The sequence below is a fragment of the Equus przewalskii genome, chromosome X (assembly GCF_037783145.1).
Source record: "Equus przewalskii isolate Varuska chromosome X, EquPr2, whole genome shotgun sequence".
Classification (NCBI taxonomy): Eukaryota; Metazoa; Chordata; class Mammalia; order Perissodactyla; family Equidae; genus Equus; species Equus przewalskii.
In genome coordinates this window covers 117,275,278-117,296,529 of record NC_091863.1, presented here as the reverse complement: position 1 = coordinate 117,296,529, position 21,252 = coordinate 117,275,278, and positions in this window count along the sequence as shown.

Sequence of the window (21,252 nt, the reverse complement as noted above, 5' to 3'; positions counted from 1 at the left end):
TTCTAGGTATGCAACACTGGTTGGACATTTGAAAAACCAATTGATGTAACCCACTATATCAACAAGTTTAAGAAGAAAAAACACACGACTCTATCAATTGATGCAGAACAAACATTTGACAAAATCCAACGCCTGTCATGATAAAAAAAAAAAAAAAAAACCTCAGCCAACGAGGAATAGAGGACTTTCCTCACTCCTCACACACGGCCTCCTACATCTCAGAACCAGCAATCACGCATCAAATCTTTCTCACATTTGCGATCTTTTTGACTTACCCTTCTGCTGTATCTCTCCTCCCTCTTATTCTAATGTATCTCTCTGACTTTCTTTGGCCTGCCTCTTCTGTTTATACAGTATCATGTGATTACACTGATCTCAGCTAGATAATCCAGGATGCACTACCTAATTTAAGGATACCTGATTACTATCCTAATTACATCTGCAAAGTCCCTTCACAGCAGTATCCTGTTTAGTGCTTGATTGAATAACCAGGTAGTGGGAATCTTGGAGAGATATTTAGATTTATGCTTACCACAGGTGGTAAATTCAGACAAATCTCCTTATGGACAGGGATAGGAAGTCCTTTTTTTTTTTTTTTTTTTTTGAGGAAGTTTAGCCCTGAGCTAACTGCTGCCAATCCTCCTCTTTTTGCTGAGGAAGACTGGCCCTGAGCTAACATCAGTGCCCATCTTCCTCTACTTTATATGTGGGATGCCTACCACCTCATGGCATGCCAAGCGGTGCCATGTCCGCACCCGGGATCCGAACTGGCAAACCCCGGGCTGCCGAGAAGTGGAACGTGGGAACGTGCACACTTAACCGCTGCACCACCAGGCGGCTCTGGGATAGGAAGTCTTAATGGTTGAATTCTACTTTAGCTTCTTTGTTTTTCCTTCTGCTCCTATATTTACTAAATATTTACTGAATGAATGATACGTACTCAGACTGTGCAAGATGAAAGGGATAAATAGGTGAAAAAGAAACAGTCTCTGCTCTCATGGATCTGGTAATCTTGTGTCAAATACCAAGAGGTAAAATTTTGTGGTGAATACCAAGAAGTAAAAAGATAGAATGCAGTAAGAGGAGTGCATTGGGAGAGGTGCTATGGTAGCTAAAGAGAGGGGCACCGGAACCAGAGTAATGAAGAACAAAGTTTCCAATCTACAGTTCTCCAGAGCTGGGGGAGCTGGTAATTGCTACAGTGATTTCAGACCTGAGGTCACATGTAGGAAATGGTGGGCAGATACAAAGGTTTTAAGGCAGAGTGCGTGGAGCCTGGATGGAGATCACAGGGTTCTCCAAATACTTAAATAGTAAAGCTCTATAGGAGACGCTTCGATGGGAGTTTCGAAAAGGCCCTGTAATACTCCAGGTTTCTGCTCCTCAGTAACCATCCTTATGTTTTTTATTTGAAATATATAAGATAAATATTTGTATTTCATAAGCAATAACTTTCAAAATTACACTGAGAAATAATACAGCAGGGATTGTTGATAATAAGTTTCTTCCTTTTTTTCTTCCTTCTTTTAACTGTTGAAGGAAAAGGGGAAATTGAGGGTTAGGTAACATTCTGTTGCAAACAAAACAAATCATTTCCCTATGACCTCTGGACATGTATGTAAGTGTCTCTCATCTGTAGGAGCCACTGCAGTGCCCGGTCTTACACAGTTCACACTATTGGAATCCTGTTTTTCCTCCTAAAATGAAATCTTCCTCAATGATCACTTTCCTTTTTTATTTTTAACTTCCCATAGGAGGAACAGCTTGGGGTGAGGAGACATCATGTGGTGCCAAGCAAAAAACTCCTGAAGGAAACGGTGGGAGTGACTATTATGACATTGACCATCCTGCATTTAAAAAAGTTTTTGATGAAAAAATGGCTAAGGAAAGCAAGATCCAGGCCAGCACCAAACACCCTGGTGCCAACTCAGGAAACCAGTGTACTTAGTGCACATATAATCTAACCGGCAGTACTCAAAAGGTGCTAGAGAGATTGTTTTAGGTGAAATATTATGATTACTTTCAAAAGCTCTTAAGGTTTATTCACACTTAGTGTAAAATGACGCAAGATTTGAACAGAGGCAATCTTAATATTCACTTCAAGTTTTGCCTGTTCCAGGAAGTCTTCCCTGGCTCTGCTCCCTTTTTGCTCTTAAAGCTGGATTAGGTGCTTCTTCCTTTGTCTTACCGTAAGACCCTGTGCTTCTGTCTGTGGTAGCATGTGTCTCCCGAAGGTTGGAGACTGCTGGTAATTTAAGATGGACTTCAGTTTCAGGCAATGCTACTCATTTTGTGGCAGGTCAATAGATCTTGCTAAATGCTTGGCATAGGCTAAGTCCTTAGTAAAGAACTGCTTACAGTTATAAGTGGGCATAGAACGAAGCTCTAAGTTTCTTGATAGTAAAGGGAGAAAAGGAGCCATAGTGAATTATGAAATTTGAGGGCCCTTGTCCATCTATCCTTACTTGATATTTCAGACCAGACACACAGGAAATCACACCTTCAGTTTTGAAACACTCTCCTCTCCCAGTTTCTTTGACAATGTACTATCTTGCTTTTCCCCCTACCTCGCCGGTTACTCTTTTTCAGTGTCTTTGTTATTTTTTCTCTTCCTATAAAGGTTGGAATACACCACTCAATTCTATCTTGGGTCACATTCCCCTCTATATATTTTTTCCGTAAGTGATCTCATTTATTCCCATGGCTTTAAGCATCAATATGTTCACAAATCTCAAAGGTACAAGTATAGTGCAGGACTCTCTTCTGAATTCCAGACTCAAATATCCCGTTGTTTACCTATATCTCCAATTGAACATCTAAAATTTATCTCAAAAGTAATATTCAACATTCAACATAGGACTCCTTATTCCCTTTCATTCTCCCAAGTCTTTCCTCTCTCACGCCAATCTTCTCAATAATGGCAGCCATGAGAATGCTCCTCACAGACATCTAATTACAGGGAGCATAATTGACCAAGTCTTCTGATGCTGCTCTGAAAGCCAGCTATACATTTTTGCAGAGGCTACACTTCCCACAGACTGCTCCCAGCTAATGACTAAGTGCAGCAGGGATACTAAGGCAGGCATATTTATGGGGGATGTGGGACTCCTCTGATAGCTGACTTTGGCTTAAGGACTCCCTGATGACCTTGCTGAACCTTCCCTTGACTGCACTGTCTGGTATGCTTCCACTCAAACTTTCTTCCTTCTTTTCTCTGCTCCAGGTCAAATCTACACTGCGATATGATGACTCTCCCAGCCTTTCCCAGTTCCCTCCTCATTTCCTATCACAAATGTTTACCCTAATGTAATCCCTGGATGTTTAATACTGTCTTTGAGTCTGCCTTTTAGAGGACCCAGATTAAGAAAAATGGTACCAAGAATAGGGTGATCTGAGAAAACAGGCAATAAGACGGGGATGTGGTACTGGGTCATCCATTGCCCAACAGATAAAAAGGTGGGGCCTGGTTGGTAGGTAAGGCATGGGTAGCCCCTAGCACAAATTGATGGCTTAATTACTAAAGATTTCTCAAGGGGTGATCTGCGAAATTATCCCAGTGGAGCAGGCTTTTGTGTCAGGTATAATGATGTAGGCATTTGAAGAATATGGGGAGTACAATGCCCATGAAACAGCAGTTGGCTGGTTAATGCTAAGTTGCATACATACACTGCAGAAGGACAATGAGAGACTGAAAGATGTTAACAGTTAATACCTTAGTGTGAGATCCAGAGGTCCTCGTTGATAGGTGGTAGCATGTAAGGCAGCACTTATCACCTATAGCGCCAGAGAGCAGACATAGCTGAACAGGAGGTTGAAGACCCAAGTATGAGAGTACCAGAGATCCAGAGATGTTTCAACATTTAGCCAAGGAAGGTCAGTTATGGAAAGATCAGAGCCCTGGAGTCCTGATACATGAGATGGAGACATCCCTTGTGGATTTTGGCCCTGCAACTGCTTGAACCCTAGAACTTCTAGCCTTGGAAATGTAGTTCATCCTTCCCCAAAATGAGCTAGCCCCTCTGCCATGCTGCAAGATTCACAAGGCAAACTACCTACCTCAGGGTCTGCCTCCACCTCCTCTCTTGGCTGCCAGTCCCACAACTAGACTTAAATCCTAGTATAACCTTATTGGGGATATGCTAGGCCTATAAGGAAGGGAATATACTATACATGTAAATAATTATAATAATTAACTGGTAAATACTGGCAGAGGCCAGAGGCCAGCGTTTTACCCCTAGGATTGGATTTTGAAGGTACTTGACCAAGGGGTCCAGAATGCAAGACTGGATAGGCAATGATTTATTAACTTAAGCATACTTACTAGGACATGGGACACCCTAGCAATGTCCCAGAGAATGGAGCAAACTCACTGTTGGGGTGGCTCTTGAAAGCCAGGAAAAATTGATGATCAATATTTAATGGAAATACCTGATAAGCTCTGGAAAACAGTAGGGGATGGAGAAAGAGTCTGTTAGAACTAGGCATGTGAATCTGGAAGACCAGAGCCTCATGATGCAAGAAAGGGCCAGGTGGACATACTGTTCACCAAGGACATCAAGAATGTGCTGGTGAGAGGGGCCCCAGCATCACTAAGGACTTCAATGGTTGCTTTCTTCTTCAGGCCAGGACTGATGGTAGGAAAGGAAGGTATGGAGCTGAGCACATTAATATCCTTAAGGATGATGGGGCCTCAAAATAACAGAGATCAAGTTGCAGCACTTAAATGCCAGAACTCATGATACCACAAACACCATAATGACCAATAAGGTTGGAGGCACAGGCAAGGGGGCTTGACTCACAGGGAGTCATAGAAATGGTTTAGCGTAGCATTCCTAGAGGCAAAGTAGAGAAGAAACTAACAAAGGTGCCTCTTACTATCTATAAGTAAAACTAAAAAACAAGATGGAGAAGCAAGAGGCTGAGGGTGGTTGCCCCAATAAAAAGTCATGATCTCTTGCTCAGTTCTTAGACCTGAAGCAATTTTCAGATCTGAAATCCAATGACTGAAGAGAGGGCCAGGTCCCTAGGAAGAAGCCCCCTTATACACCATGGCATGCATATTCCATGATGATTCCCAAAGTCCTTCCACCAAAGGACCTGGGGTCATTGACTTAGGTGACTGTACAGTTAGGAAAGGGGAAAAACAAGACATTTCTCTGACAATTAATCACAGTTGACATTGATACACAGAGACCCATAGTGTCATCACACTCTCCTCCTACACTGGGGTGGTGACTTAGAAGCCCAGTAATAAATGGAGTACTGGCTAAAGTGTGGCTCGCATTGGGCTCACTAGGTCTACAAACGTACCCAATGGTTGTTTCTCTAGTACCCATAGGCACGATTGAAATTAATATACTTGAAAGTGGGAGAAAGCCCCACATTGGGCCCCTGGTCTGTGAAGTAAGAGCTATTATATTAGGGAAGACCAAATGGAAACCTCTAAAACTACCTGAAAATGATACTAAATCAAAACAATATCTTATCATCATGAGGGAGGATATGGTGGAGATCAGTGTCACTTTTGAAGATCTAAAGGATATAGGAGTGGTAGTCCTTATATCTCTATTTAGTTTTCCAATCCTGACCCTACAGAAAATGGATGAATTCTGAAGAATGACTGTAAACTACCACATTGTTAAACAAGTAGTAATCCTGATTACAGATACTGTGCTGGACATGTTATCATTGCTAAGGCATATTAATAAGCCCTCTGATGCATTGCATGTCACCATTGATTTTATGGATGTATTCTTTCCCATTCTTATTAGCAAAGAGTATCAGATATAGTTCTCATTCACATGGGTCAATAGTATTCATTTATAATGTATCGTGGCTATGTTAACTTTCTTGCCTTCTGCCATAATACAGTCTGAAGAGATCTGGACCACCTGGATATCCCACAGAACATCACACCTATCCATTGCATTGATAACGTCATACTGGTTTGACAGGGCAGGCAAAAAGTGAAAAATAGACTGAAGGCCTTGTTAAGACACATGCACTGCAGAGGGTGGGAGATAAACACTATTAAGTTTTAGAGACCTGCAATTTCAGTGAAATTTGTAGGTTTCTAGTGGTCAGGAGCATGCTGGGATATCCCCTCCAAAGCAAAGGACACATTGCTGTATTCATCTTGAATCCTCCATCATAAAGAAGGAAGTACAGAATCTAGTTGCTATTTTTGGATTCTGGAGGCCTAGAATTCTACATCTGGGAATATTATTCCACCCTATATACCTGCTAACATGGAAATCTACCAGCTTTGAATGGGGTCCAATCAGGAAAAGGCAATGGAGCAGGTCCAAGCCACAATACCATCATCCTTGTCACTTGGGCCGTGCAATTCAGTAAACCCTATAGTTTTGGACTCATCAGTATTGGGAAAGGATGCAGCTTGGAGCATATTCTTCAGTGGGATATTCACAATATAAGCCCTTGGGATTCTTCCAACAAGTCTATGCCATTCATAGTGGAGAATTATATGATTTTTAAGAAACAACTCCTGGAGCACTACTGGGATCTAGTATAAACAGAACATTTAACCATGGGTCACCAGTAATCATGCAACAGAACTGTCTGTTTGGTTGGACCCAACAAGTTGTAGAGACAGACATGCTTAGCAGCAGTGAATCATGATATAGACATGTACATCGTGAATTGAACCCAAGCAAGACAAAAAGGCACAAGTAAACTGCATGAACTGGTAACCTAGAACTTTTGTTACCAAAAATGTTGTGCCAGAGCCCTTCCTGGGCTTGCACCTATAGACATATGAGGATTCCTGTATGACTGGCTGAAAGAAGAGGAAAAACCATGAACTTGATTGATGGGTGGGTCAGCACGCTATGGAAAGGAAACACAAAAATGGATAGTGGCTACATTATAGCCACATTCAGGGGTAACCTTATAAGATAGTGGAGAGCAAAATTTTCCCAATGGTAGGAGCTGCAAGTAGTGCACCTGGTTATCTACTTTGTGTAGAGGGAGAAGTGAAATGACGTGAGACTATATACATTCCTAGGCAGTGGTCAATGGCCTGGCCTTCTAACCTTGGGTCTGGAACGATAAGGACTGGAAGCTGAAGACAAAGATGTCTAAGGAAGAGGCATGTAGATAGAAATGTGGGAGTGGGCATGAAGTGTGAGAACATATCACACGTTAATGTTCACTGGAAAGCATTCATCACAGGCACTGAAAACCATATTGATGAAATGACCTGGTCAGTTGACATTACCTGCCTCTCTCATCAGCCATCCCAGAAGTAGCATAATTAGCATATAAATAGAGCATCCATGGTGGCAGGGATGGAGGCTACATGTGGACCCAACATCATGGACTTCCACTAACCTAACTATTGCTAACTCTGAATGTCCAAGCTGTCAGCAACATAGACCAATTCTGAGCCCCTCATATGACACCATTCTCCAGAGATCAATTGGCCACATGGTGGCAAGTTGACTACATTGGGCCAGTCTATTCTGGGAGGGCCAGCATTCCATCCTCACAAGGATAGATACTTATCCAGGCTTGAGTTTTCCTTTTCTGCTTGTAGAAACTTAGCCAGCACCACTATGTGTGGGTTTATCAAATTCCTGGTCCATAGGCCCAGTGTCCTACACACCATAGCATTTAACCAGAAGAGGAGGTGCAGGAGCAAGCCTATGACCACTACATCCACTGGCCATATCACATACCATACCATCCAGAAGCAGGTGGCCTCATAGAGCACTAGAACAATCTTCTGAAGATATAACTGAAGTACCATGTCAAAAGAAACACTCTGAAGGGAGGGGATGTCATCCTTTGAAATGCAGTATATTAGAGTGCTTTTATTAAATCAGAGGCCTCTATATGGCGCCGTGTCTGCCTTTATGAAGATGCACGTATCTGGGAACCAATAGTTGGCAAAAGGATTAGCCCCATATCGCCACGTCCAATGACCCACTGGTGAATTTTGTGCTTCCATAGGTAATAGGAAGTTATGGCTGTCACAAGGGCACTTGTATTCCTTATGTCCATGGACAAGCAGGTGAGAGGAAGAGTCAACATACTGCCATGTATAACTGGTCCTGATCATCAGGCTGAGGCAGGGCTGCTTTTCCCCATCAGGACCAAGAGGATTATGTGTGGATCCCAGATAATCCTCTTGCTACTCTCTTGCCCCATTGTAACTGTGAATGGACAAGTGCAGCAACCCCAGACTTGGAGCACTCAAGAATGAGGTTTGGGTCACATCACCAGGTAAGGACCAAAACCTGCTGAGAAGACAGCGGAGGGCACCTTGTCTGTCCTTCTCACCCACCCAGCCCCTCCCCACACCAAACCTGGCCCAATTACTTCCAATCCCTCAACAGGCACTGTTGGAGTTCCCTTCAAAATACATCTTAAATCCGTCTACTTCTCTCATTTTCACGCCTACATCTTAGTCTAAGCCATCATCATATCCCATTTGGGTCACTGCAAGAGCCTCCTAAACAGTCTCCTTTCTCTCTCTTGTCCTGCTACAATTCACCTACCTACAATAGACAAAGTGACTTAAAAAGAATAAATCAAATTTCTTCTATGTTTAAAACCTTTCAGTGCTTTTCTACGAATTTTAACATGAAACTCCAATTACTAACATTTACTACAAGGTTCTGCATGATCTGACCCTTAGCTCTCTTTCCATTCACATAAGGACTCTCTTCTCCATAGCTCATCAACTACTCCAGCCTTGGATTCCTAGATTCTGTTAGGATATGCAATCATTCTCTTGCCTCAGGGACTTTGCACTAGCAGTTCTTTTTGTCTGCAACTCTCTTTTTGAATCTTTGCTTGGTAGGCTTCCATTTGTCATTCAGTTCTCAGGACAAATGTTACCCACTCACTGACGCCTTTCCTGGTCACCTAGTGTAAAGTACTAAAGTAGGTTTCCCCTACCTCCACAACTCATGGTTATTCTCCCTAACTCCTTGTTTTTCATTATTCATTTATTCTCGTGTTTTTTCTTCCTATCTGTCTCTTCAAAATAGGCTTTATGATTGATTATTTCCAGAATTAAATGCCAAACATAGTACAAAGCACATGGTAGATGCTCAAAAATACTTTTTATTGAATGATTTTTGTCACTGCCCAACAAAAGAAACTTTTTCCTGAACAGAACTATTTTACCTAAAAAAATCAATATTATGTCGTGTGGATGTAATTTTGATAAAGGAAATTTGGAGAATATCATAGATAGTAGTTGAACTATGGCTTTACAGGAGAGATGATATTTTATCCTCCATAGAGACGGTAAATCCACAATTCACAAAACAATTTCATGGGTAAGGTGATAGCAGGGTGTATAAACAGAACAGACAAAGGTATAATGATCCAGAGATCCATTCCTTTATGAGAATGCAATTAAATTATATATTATTTACATGTTTGATTATAAAAATTATATAAGCTCATTGTTGATACTTCAGAATATATATTTATACTATCAGAGATAATAACTCATATACCTTAGGTCACTATTTTTCAGTCTTTCTTTTGGAGTAAATTGGATATATAATTCAGCATTCTGCTTTATTCCTATTTACATTACATAATCAACGTTTCCCCACATTTTTCAAATAAAATTTAAGGGCCTGCATTTTATGTGATCAGATGAAAGTGCTAAGGTTTATTTTATCTAATTCCTCTATAGATAAATGTCAAATTTTTCTCATTTTTTTCTTATGATACAATAATTCTTGGAGGAACATCTTAATTTATTAATGTATATTCATATTTCTGATTATTCCCTTATGATCTAGTCCCCAAAGTGTAATATCTATGTCATAATGCTTGAGAATTTTTGAAAGTTGATATAGATTGCTATTTCTTTCCATAAATTCATAAAATTCATATGAATTTATAGTTCCACCAGCAATATTTGGTGCTTGTTTCATAATACCTTACCATCATTTAGTATCATTATTACTTAGTATCTTTTATAATTTAAGGGCAACAAACGGCATATCATTACTATTGAATTTTGCAATTCTCTGATTATAGTTTTCAATATATTTATTTTCTAATTTTGCTTTCTAATTTTTGATGTATATGGCCATGATTTTGTTTAGTTCCTACTTTATAAATCAGCATCTCAGTTTTCTTATATAAATAGCTTTAATTATAAAATAATAGATGGTTTTAAAACTTCTGACCAAGTATTACATAAAGCAAAAATCCTCTTTCCCCATATGTATCTACTGTTAACATTTTTATTGATGGTACAGTTTTATTTTATGTCATATGACATTTTTGAGCAATAATCAACATTGAATTGACACACCAGAGTTCTTATTACAGACTCCACCATATCTTTTTGTGTGACCTTGAAAATGTAGAGAACAGATTTTATTCTAATGCAGAGACAGCAGGTGCCCACCCATTCATCCATTCACTCATTTATTCATTCTTAAGTCTATTATTTTAATGAGTACCCCATGGGGAGAAGTTGGAAATTTTCCATCCCTACCTCTCTCCCAAAGCAGCTGGATGCCTGAAATTCAACCGTTAGAGAATCATTTTAGAGATGACTGATCTGGGGAGAGAGCTATCAAGAGGTTCAACTGTAAAGAGTCAAGCAAGGGGCAAATAGCTGCCTCCTTCTATCCTCTTCATCCCATTCTTCCGCTCCCCTCCAATCCACTGAGCAGGGCTTTGGGGAAAATTCCTTTCCTTCGGTTCCTCATCCTTTCTTCTTAACACAGCTTTTTGGTTTATATTGGGAGGATCATGGTGAGGTTTATTTTGGGTAAAGGAGGGTTGTTTTCCTGACCAGCTGTAGGTAAGAAGCTCAGGGTAAAATTTCTTTCATGCCAAGTCATCTCATGAAGAATTGGGGTAGGAGTCACATCATCTCTCTCCCGAATATGACTATCTTCTTCTTCTGGGTTTTAGGTAAGTTTGGGGCCTGGATTGGTTTGTCCCAGGGCCGGGACTAGAGTGACAGGATCTGACAGGACCCAGGTTAGGAGGATGGAAGTGAATGAGTTATTCAAGTGCAGGATTGGATCTTTTATTTATTTAAAATTTTGTGCATCATGTATTTTTTTCTCTGATTTAGAATTTTTTAAATACTGCAGTAAAATAATGTGCATTTTGATTTACTGAGATTTTTGATGGTCCCTAAAATTTTGTGCCTGGGTGGAGTGCCTCAGTTGCCTCCTCCTAATCCTGGCCTTGATTTCGTTCCCTAGAGATGGAGGGGGTTGATCATCACCTGTGAACTCCTCTAGTTCCTTCGATGTTAACCAAAGTTGGATGATTTCCAAATCCATCCCAGGTGTCATTTTTGGAGAAAGATTTGGCTTCCTTCCGTATCCATCTGCTATAGTCCTGGGTATATTCCGTGTGTTTGAGTCTATACCCTGGTCTGTCTATATCCTGTGACCGCTCGGCTGTTGTTGCTCATTAGGCATTAATGATAGCAGAACAGTAAAACAATGGCAAAAGGTACCGTGCACCCCACAGACCTCCACAGATTTCTTTGGTCAGGGAATTTGGGGCAGGAAGAGTTGAAGATGGTGGAGGGAAGGACATATTCCTCCAAGCACTAAAGCAGCAGGTGCCTGCAGAAGGTACATTATTACAGGGATTCTCAACCCTGGCTACATATTATAGTCACCAGAAGCATTTTCAAAAATACCCGTGCCAGAGTCCTACTCTCAGCTCTTCGTTTAATTGGCCTGGGGTAGAGCTGAGTCATTAAGGTTTTTTTTAAAGTTCCTCAGATGATAGTAATATGGAACCAAACTTGAAAACCACTGTGTCTTTTATTCTCAGGGGCCAGCTGAAACTCATTTTGGAGGGCATGGGAAACAGATTATTATGAATCTGAAGAATCAAGTGGATAGTTTCTAAGGGTTTTGGTGAAGAAATGTCTTTTACAGGCAAAATCGGTAGCAGTGGGAGGGAGGGTGGGAAGCAGGGCACAGTATTTCCACAAGATTTGGACAGTGTTCTGCCCCAGTAATATTCATCATTGATGCTGGGAACTGGTTTCTCTTTTTCCCACTGAGAGCTTAAATTTTTTTGAGTTCTGATTTTGAAGTCTAAGTGTGGTCTGTGCTGGTAATCAAATTTGAATCTAAAGAATCTCATCAATTGAGTTTATAATTATATTTTAAACATTTACCAAGAGTTTCTTCCATATATGTATTCTCTTTGGGGTATACGTGTTAGTATTTTGGTGTGTGTTTTGAATATCTTGAGAGAAATGTTTCTGCTGCAAGTTTTAGGCTAGAGTATCAAATCTCTAGCGGACATCAGTCTCAATTTCAAAGCCATCACTCCTTGCCTTCAGAAAATCCCCTCCATTTTAGAGTTGGAAATAGGAGAGCACTGATGTGAAGAGGGGCTGATGTGGCTTCTCAGGTCATCAATGACCATAACGGCGTGAAGAAGCTGGAATAGTTTCTATCTTCATTACCCTAGTAGGACTTTGAGGACAATTAGGGTAATGAAGATTTATAGTTCCATTAGTCTTTTACTTTCATGATAAACCAAAGCCACAGATCATTGAGGCGACAAAAGCATTCCAAATATTACGTAATTGTCATTGAGAACAACAGGGCACTACTTTTGGTTCCTTGCAATAAGTTTGGTTTCAATCTTTGCTGGGTAAGCAGAACTTTATATGGTCCAGTTTATGCTGCTGAAAATGACCACCATATTGGCCTCTATTCTGAGGTTTATTAAAAGCAGCTCTTGTTATGTTGACATGTCTTGAGAGTGGTGGGAGGGTGGGATGCCAGGGCTGTTTTGCTCTCCTACATTTTGAAACTCTTGATAGAATAATGCTTCCCAAAACACTGCACTAAGGTCAGAGGACTTCCACTGGGAGATTTTGAGTCATGGTAATTACCTAGAGAAATAGTGATGAAGTATATTTTTTGTCTTGTTTCACAATGGCATAATGGGAGTTTACCTGGCACTTCCACTAAACTGTTGCATGAATTTAGGGAAGTCATTTCCCTTCTTGGGACCTCAGTTTTCATGTCAACCTACTGGAGTTGAACAGCATGATCTCAATGTTCCCATCCAACTCAAATATTCTATGATTTGTTGATTTCTGACTAAAACTGGGTGCATTAATACATGTGATTTTTACTTTGTTTCTGGAAACAAAGTAACTTTTCTGACAAATTCTATGTATCAAATCTGTAATGTTACTATTTTTATACTTTTTAAACTTTATTTCTTCTAAAGAGCTTAACGTATTTTGACATGTCTTAGACTTTATTATCTCTGAAGCTGAGTCTAAGCTTTATTTCATTTATTCTCATCATGTTCATTTCAGCAAAGGTGATAGGGAGGTTATTATGCTTGTTTCACAGATGAAAACACGAGGCAAGTTAAATTACATTCTTCAAGGCGAGGAGGGATTGAAAAGTAGAATAAGAACTAGGACTTGGCCTGCACAGCAAACGGTGAGTGGGAAAGAAGAAGAGATGGCTGGCAGCTGAAATTGGGTATGGGGTGTGGGGACAGAGCCTATATGGGGCCTGTTGCCAGGGAGCTGCTTGAAATAAACAGTAAGATGTGGTAGGCACTAGTGGTCAGATTCATCATGATTCTGTCTGCCCAGCCCAGATGGTGAGAACTTTTCTACGAATTAGAGGCTAAATATGAAGGTGGACTTAAGAAGTTTTCTAACCTAATGCTTTACCCAATAACTAATTATCCTCTCAAAGCTCTAAATCAACAGTTATTGCTAAGTCTTAGAGTGCTTGGTATTTTATATGTGCTATGTTGGTTAAATATTGATGGGCAGGTACTATTATTATGTCTAAGGAAGCTGGAGTCTTGGTCCAGGTCACACAGCCTGTAAGTGGAGAAGCTAGCACCTGAATCTAGATCTGTCCCAACTCAAATCTGCGCTTTACAAAACTGTGCTCTAATGCTACTCCAATAACTGATATTCTAACAGTTTATAGTCCTATGATTTTTGCCTCCATACTATATTGATTTATAAAAATACATTTCAGCCTCTTTATGAAATTTTTGTGACTGCTGTCGCTTAGTCTACTTAGAAAAAGATTTTTTGTTTTCGTTCTATGACGAGAGGTAAGCAGTGCTGTTGTAAAAAGCAGATGAACAAATGGTGTGCAATGTGTCAGAACTCTATTACAATTCATTTCAACAACGATGTAGGAAGGCCTGATTTCTACCTTATAATATGCAGAGAAGTTGAAATGCGAAGGTAGGTAAATTAATTTCTATCTTCAAAGAATTTGTGGTAATTGAAATAGGCCCATTCTTGGGCAGGGCAACATGGGTGACTACACAATGTTCCACTAATTTGGAGTGACAGCACAGATGCTTCACTTTAACGTCTTTTCTGTCTATCCCAGGGATCCCAAGGATACCTAGAGAGTGGTTTCCTACCACGGATGATTTTTTTGGGACACCTTCACTGGTTGTTTCCCCAGAACCACAGCCACTTCCATTGATGGCCGTGGAGACAACATGCAATAAATAACCAGTTGGTAAAGCCCTGTGTCAGTGCAGAGGAAAGACTATTTATAACTATTTGAGATGTGAAATAATAGTAGAAAAGGCTAAGCCTTCAATGGTACATAGTATTAAGTTGGCAAGAAGAGGTTATTGGTGGTGAGAGAAGTATAGGTGGAGAGAACAAAGCAACGCTATGGAGGTGTAGGGAGGTATGATAAGACCAAGTTTCTTAAGTTCTGCATGCCGTGAAAAGGCACGTATTTTTTTAATTGAGGTAACATCCGTTTATAACGTTATATAAATTTCAGATGTACATCATTACATTTCAACTTCTGTATAGACTACGTTGTGTTCACCACCAAAAGTCTAGTTTCCATCCAACACCTACACATATGCCCCTTTATCCCTTTTACTCCTCACCCTCATTCCCCTCTGGTAACCACCAATCTGTCCTCTGTATCTATGTATTTGTTTATCTTCCACGTGTAAGTGAAATCATACAGTATTTGTCTTTCTCCATCAGACTTATTTTTTTACCATAATACCCTCAAGATTCATCAATGTTGTTGCAAATGGCAATATTTCATATTTTATGGCTAAGAAGTGTTCCATTATTATGTAAATACATATATAAATCATTATAATTATATATTATATGACTATATATTATGTATATACCACGTTCTTTTATATATACATACCATATCTTTTTTTTATTGCAGTAACATTGGTTTTTAACATTCTCTAAGTCAGGGGTACATCGATATATTTTGACTCCTTTGTAGATTACACCATGTTCACCACCCAAAGAGTAGTCTATCGCCACATACATGTGCCTAATCACCCCTTTCGCCCTCTTCCCTCCCACCTTCCCATCTTTTAACCACCAATTCAATCTGTCTCTATGTGATTCTTCATTGTTTTTATCTTCTACTTAGGAGTGAGATTATATGGTATTTTACTTTCTCCCTCTGACTTATTTCACTTAGCATAATACCCTCAAGGTCCAACCATGTTGTCACAAATGGCCAGATTTCATCGTTTCTTATGGCTGAGTAGCATTCCATTGTGTATATATACTACATCTTCTTTATCCATTCATCCCTTGATGGGCACATAGGTTGCTTCCTAGTCTTGGCTATTGTGAGTAATGCTGTGATGAGCATAAGGGTGCATGTAACTTTATGCATTCATATTTTCGTGTTCTCTGGATAAATATCCAGCGGTGGAATAGCTGGATCATATGGGAGTTCTGTTCTTAATTTTTTGAGGAATATCCATACTGTTTTCTATAGTGGCTGCACCAGTTTGCCCTCCCACCAGCAGTGTATCAGAGTTCACTTCTCTTCACATCCTCTCCAACACTTGTTTCCTGTCTTGTTAATTATAGCCATTCTGACAGGAGTGAGGTGATATCTCCTCAAAGTTTTTGTTTACATTTCCCTGATAGTGATGTTGAACATCCTTTCATGCACCTGCTGGCCATCTGTAGATCTTCTTTGGAGAAATGGCTATTCAGATCTTTTGCCCATTTTTTAATTGGCTTGTTAGTTTTTTTTATTGTTGAGAAGTATGAGTTCTTTATATGTGTTGGATGTTAACCCCTTAACAGATATATGGTTTGCAAATATCTTCTTCCAAATATTAGGTTGTCTTTTCATTTTGTTGATGGTTTCCTTTGCTGTGCAGAAGATTTTAGTTTGATGTAGTCCCATTTGTTTATTTTTTCTATTGTTTCCCTTGCCTGATCAGACATGGGACTTGAAAATATGCTGCTAAGACCTATGTTGAAGAGCATACTGCTTATGTTTTCTTCTAGAAGTTCGATGGTTTCAGGTCTTACATTCAAGTCTTTAATCCATTTTGAGTTAATTTTTGTGTATGGTGTAAGATAATGGTCTACTTTCATTTTTTTGCACGTGAGTGTGCATTTTTCCCAACACCCTTTGTTGAAGAGACTTTCTTTTCTCCATTGTATGTTCTTGGCCCCCTTGTCTAAAATTAACTGTCCGTAGACATGTGGGTTTATTTCTAGGCTCTCAATTCTGTTCCATTGATCTGTGTATCTCTTTTTTGTGCCAGTACCATTCTGTTTTGGTTACTATAGCTTTGTAGTATATTTTGAAATCAGGGAGTTTGGTATCTACAGCTTTGTTCTTTTTTCTCAGGATTCCGTTGGCTATCTGGGGTCTTTTGTTGTACCATATAAGTTTTAGGATTCTTTTTTCCATTTCTATGAAAAATGTTGTTGGGACTTTGATAGGGATTGCATTGAATCTGTAGATTGCTTTAGGAAGTATGGACATTTTAGCTATGTTAATTTTTCCAATCTAAGAGCCTGGGATATCTTTCCATTTCTTTGTGTTTTCTTCAATTTCTGTCAGCAATGTTTTATAGTTTTCAGTGTACAGATCTTTCACTTCTTTGAATCCAGATCTCTCACCTGTTTGGTAAGTTTATTCCTAGGTATTTATTCTTTTTGTTGCAACTGTAAATGGGATTGTATTCTTAATTTCTCTTTCTGCTACTTTGTTGTTAGTGTATAGAAACACAACTGATTTTTGTATGTTGATTTTGTATCCTGAAACTTGACCATATTCATTTACTATTTCTGAAAGTTCTTGGGTGGATTCTTTAGGGGTTTCTATATATAAAAGCATGTCATTGCAAATAGTGACATTTTAACTTCTTCCTTTCCAATCTGAATCCATTTTATTTCTTTTTCTTGCCTGATTTCTCTGGCTAGGACTTCCAAAACTACTAAATGAGTGGTGAAAGGGGGCATCCTTTCAGTTTTTCTCCATTGAGAAAGATACTAGCTGTGGGTTTGTCACATATGGCCTTTTTCATGTTGAGGTACTTTCCTTCTATACCCATTTTACTCAGAGTTTTGATCATAAATGGATGCTATATCTTGTAAAATGCTTTCTCTGTATCTATTGAGATCACCATGTGATTTTTGTTCTTCATTTTGTTAATGTGGTGTATCACAGTGATTGATTTGCAGATGTTGAACCATCCCTGCATCCCTGGAATAATGTATTGTTTTAATGTATTGTTGTATTCAATTTGCTAGTATTCGGTTGAGGATTTTTGCACCAATGTTCATCAGAGATATTGGCCTGTCATTTTCATTTTTTGTTGTCCTTGTCTGGTTTTGGTTTCAGGGTAATATTGGCTTCGTAGAATGAGTTAGAAAGCATCCGCTCCTCTTCAATGTTTTGGAAGAGCTTGAGAAACATGAGTATTAAGTCTTCTTTGCATGTTTGGTAGAATTCACCAGGGAAGCCGTCTGGTCCAGGACTTTTATTTTTTGGGAGGTTTTTGATTGCTGTTTCAATCTCCTTACTGATGATCGGTCTATTCAAATTCTCTACTTCTTCTTGGTCCAGTTTTAGAAGGTTTTATGATTCTGTGAATTTATCCATTTCTTCTAGATTATCCAATTTGTTAGCATATAGCTTTTCATAGTATTCTCTTATTATCTTTTGTATTTCTGAGGTGTCCGTTGTAATTTCTCCTCTTTCATTTCTGATTTTATTTATTTGAGCCTTCTCTCTTTTTTACTTGGTGAGTCTAGCTAAAGGATTGTTAAGTTTCATATTTTCAAAGAACCTGCTCTTGGTTTCATTGATTACTTCCATTGTTTATTTAGTCTCTATTTCATTTATTTCTGCTCTGATTTTTATTATTTCCTTCCTTCTACTGATTTTGGGGTTGGTTTGTTCTTCTTTTTCCAGTTTGTTTAGGTGTAAAGTGGGATTGTTTATTTGGCATTTTTCTTGTTTCTTGTTTCTTGTGGTAGGCCTCTATTGCTATAAACTTCCCTCTTAGAACCACTTTAGCTGTATCACATACATTTTGGCATGTCGTGTTTTTATTTTCATTTGTCTCCAGGTATTTTTTGATTTCTCCTTTGATTTCCTCATTGACCCAATAGTTGTTCAGTAGCATTTGTTTAGTCTTCATGTATTTGTGGCTTTTCTGATTTTCTTCCTGTAGTTGATTTTTAGTTTCATACTGTCATGGTCAGAAAAGATGCTTGGTATTGTTTCTATCTTCTTAAATTTATTGAGACTTGTTTTATGGTCTAATATGTGATCAATCCTGGTGAATGTTCCATATGTGTTCTGTGGTTAGTCAATGGAATGTTCTATATATATCTACTAAGCCCATCTGGTCTAATTTCTCCTTTAAGGCCAATGTTTCCTTATTTATCTGTTTGGGTGATCCATCCATTGGTGTAAGTGGAGTGTTAACATCCTCTACTATTATTGTGTTACTGTCTATTTCTCCTTTTATGTCTGTTAATAATTGCTGTATGTATTTAGGTGATCCTCTGTTAGGTTCATAGATATTTACAAGTGTTATATCCTCTTGTTAGATTTTTCCCTTTATCATTATGCAGTGCCCGTCTTTATCTCTTGTTATAGTTTTTGTTTTAAAGTCTATTTTGTCTGATATAAGTATTGTTACCCCCAGTTTCTTTTCATTGACATTTGCATGAGATATCATTTTCCATCCCTTCACTTTCAGTTTGCGAGTGTCTTTATCATCTGAAGTGTGTCTCTTGTATTCAGCAAATATATGGGCCTTGATTTTATATCCAGTTGGCCACCCTATGTCTTTTCATTGGAGTATTCAATCCTTTGACATTTAAAGTAGCTATTAATAAGTATGTACTCATTGCCATTTTGTTACTTTTTACTTTATTTTCGGATGTACATCATAATATATTTTGAATTCTGTGTAGATTACATCATGTTCACCACCCGAAAACTAGTTATAGTCCATCCCCTCACATGTGCCCCTAATCACCCCTTTTGCCCTCCCCCCTCCCCCCTTCCCCTGTGGTAACCACCAGTCCAATCTCCAATGTTATGTGTTTGTTTGTAGTTGTTTTTATCTTCTACTTATGAGTGAGATCATACGGTATTTGACTTTCTCCCTCTGAGTTATTTCACTCAGCATAATACCCTCAACATCCATCCATGTTGTTACAAATGGCCGGATTTTATCATTTCTTATGGCTGAGTAATATTCCATCATGTATAAATACCACATCTTATCCATTCATCCCTTGCTGGGCACCTAGGTTGCTTCCAAGTCTTGGCTATGGTGTATAATACTGCAATGAACATAGGGGTGCAAGTGTCTTTATGCCTTTGTGTCTTCAAGTTCTTTGGATAAATACCCAGCAGTGGGATACCTGGATCATATGGTAGGTCTATCCTTAATTTTCTGAGGATACTCCATACTGCTTTCCATAGTGGCTACACCAGTTTGCACTCCAACCAGCAGTGTATAAGGGTTCCCATCTCTCCACAACCTCTCCAACATTTGTTGTTTCCTGTCTTGTTAATTATAGCCATTCTGACCAGAGTGAGGTGATACCTGATTGTAGTTTTGTTTTGCATTTCCCTGATAGCTAATGATGTTGAGCATCTTTTCATATGCCTGTTGGCCATCCGTATATCTTCTTTGGAGAAATCTCTGTTCAGATCCTTTGCCCATTTTTTAATTGGATTGTTAGGTTTTTTGCTGTTGAGCTGTATGAGTTCTTTGTATATTGTGGATATTAACTCCTTATCTGATGTATGGTTTGCAAATATCTTCTCCCAATTTTTAGGTTGTCTTTTCGTTTTGTTGATGGTTTCCTTTGCTGTGCAGAAGCTTTTTAGTTTGATGTAGTCCCATTTGTTAATTTTTTTCTTTTGTTTCCTTTTCCCAGTCAGATATGGGACTTGAAAATATGCTGCTCAGACCGACGTCAAAGAGCATACTGCCTATGTTTTCTTCTAGAAGTTTCATGGTTTCAGGTCTTACATTCAAGTCTTTAATCCATTTTGAGTTGATTTTTGTGCATGGTGAAAGGGAATGGTCTACTTTCATTCTTTTGCATGTGGCTGTCCAGTTTTCCTGTTACTTTTTTCTTGATGCTTTACTAGTTCTTCTCTGTTCCTTTCTTCTTCTCTTGCTCTCTTCCCTTGTGCTTTTATGGATTTCTTTTGTATTATGCTTGGGTTCCTTTATCTTATTTGTTTATTTATTATAGGTTTCTGGTTTGTGATTACCATGAGGTTCTTATATAATAAGCTATGTATATAGCAATCTATATTAAGTTGATGGTCTCTTTAGTTTGACCTCTTTCTAAACATCTATGCTTTTACTCTGCTCCTCTCACATTTTATGTTTTTGATATCATATATAACCTCTCTTTGTTTTGTGTGTGTATCCCTTACTGTCCTCTCATGGAAACAGGGAATTTTAGTACATTTTACTTTTAACCTTCATATTATCTTCATAGGTGGTTTATCTGCTACCTTTATTGTATTTTTGCCTTTACCGGTGATTTTATTGCCCTTTTTTTTAGTAATTTTCTTATTTCTATTTGTGGTCTTCTCTTTCCCACTTAAATAAGAAGTCCCTTTAGCACTTCTTTTAAGATTAGTTTCTTGATGATAACCTCCTTTAGTTTTTGCTTGTCTAGGAAACTCTTTATCTCTCCTTTCATTCTGAATGATAAACTTACCAGGAAGAGTATGATTGGCTGTAGGTTTTTTCCTTTCAGCACTTGAAATATATCACGCCACTCCCTTCTATCCTGTAATATTTCAGCTAGGAAGTCAGCTGATAGTCTTAGGTGGTTTCTTTTTATGCCCCTCATTGCCTTTCTTTTGTGGCTTTCAGGATTCTCTCTTTATTGTTAATTTTGTTCATTTTAATTATAATGTGTCTTGGTATAGGCCTCTTTGGCTTTAGCTACTTTGGTGCTAT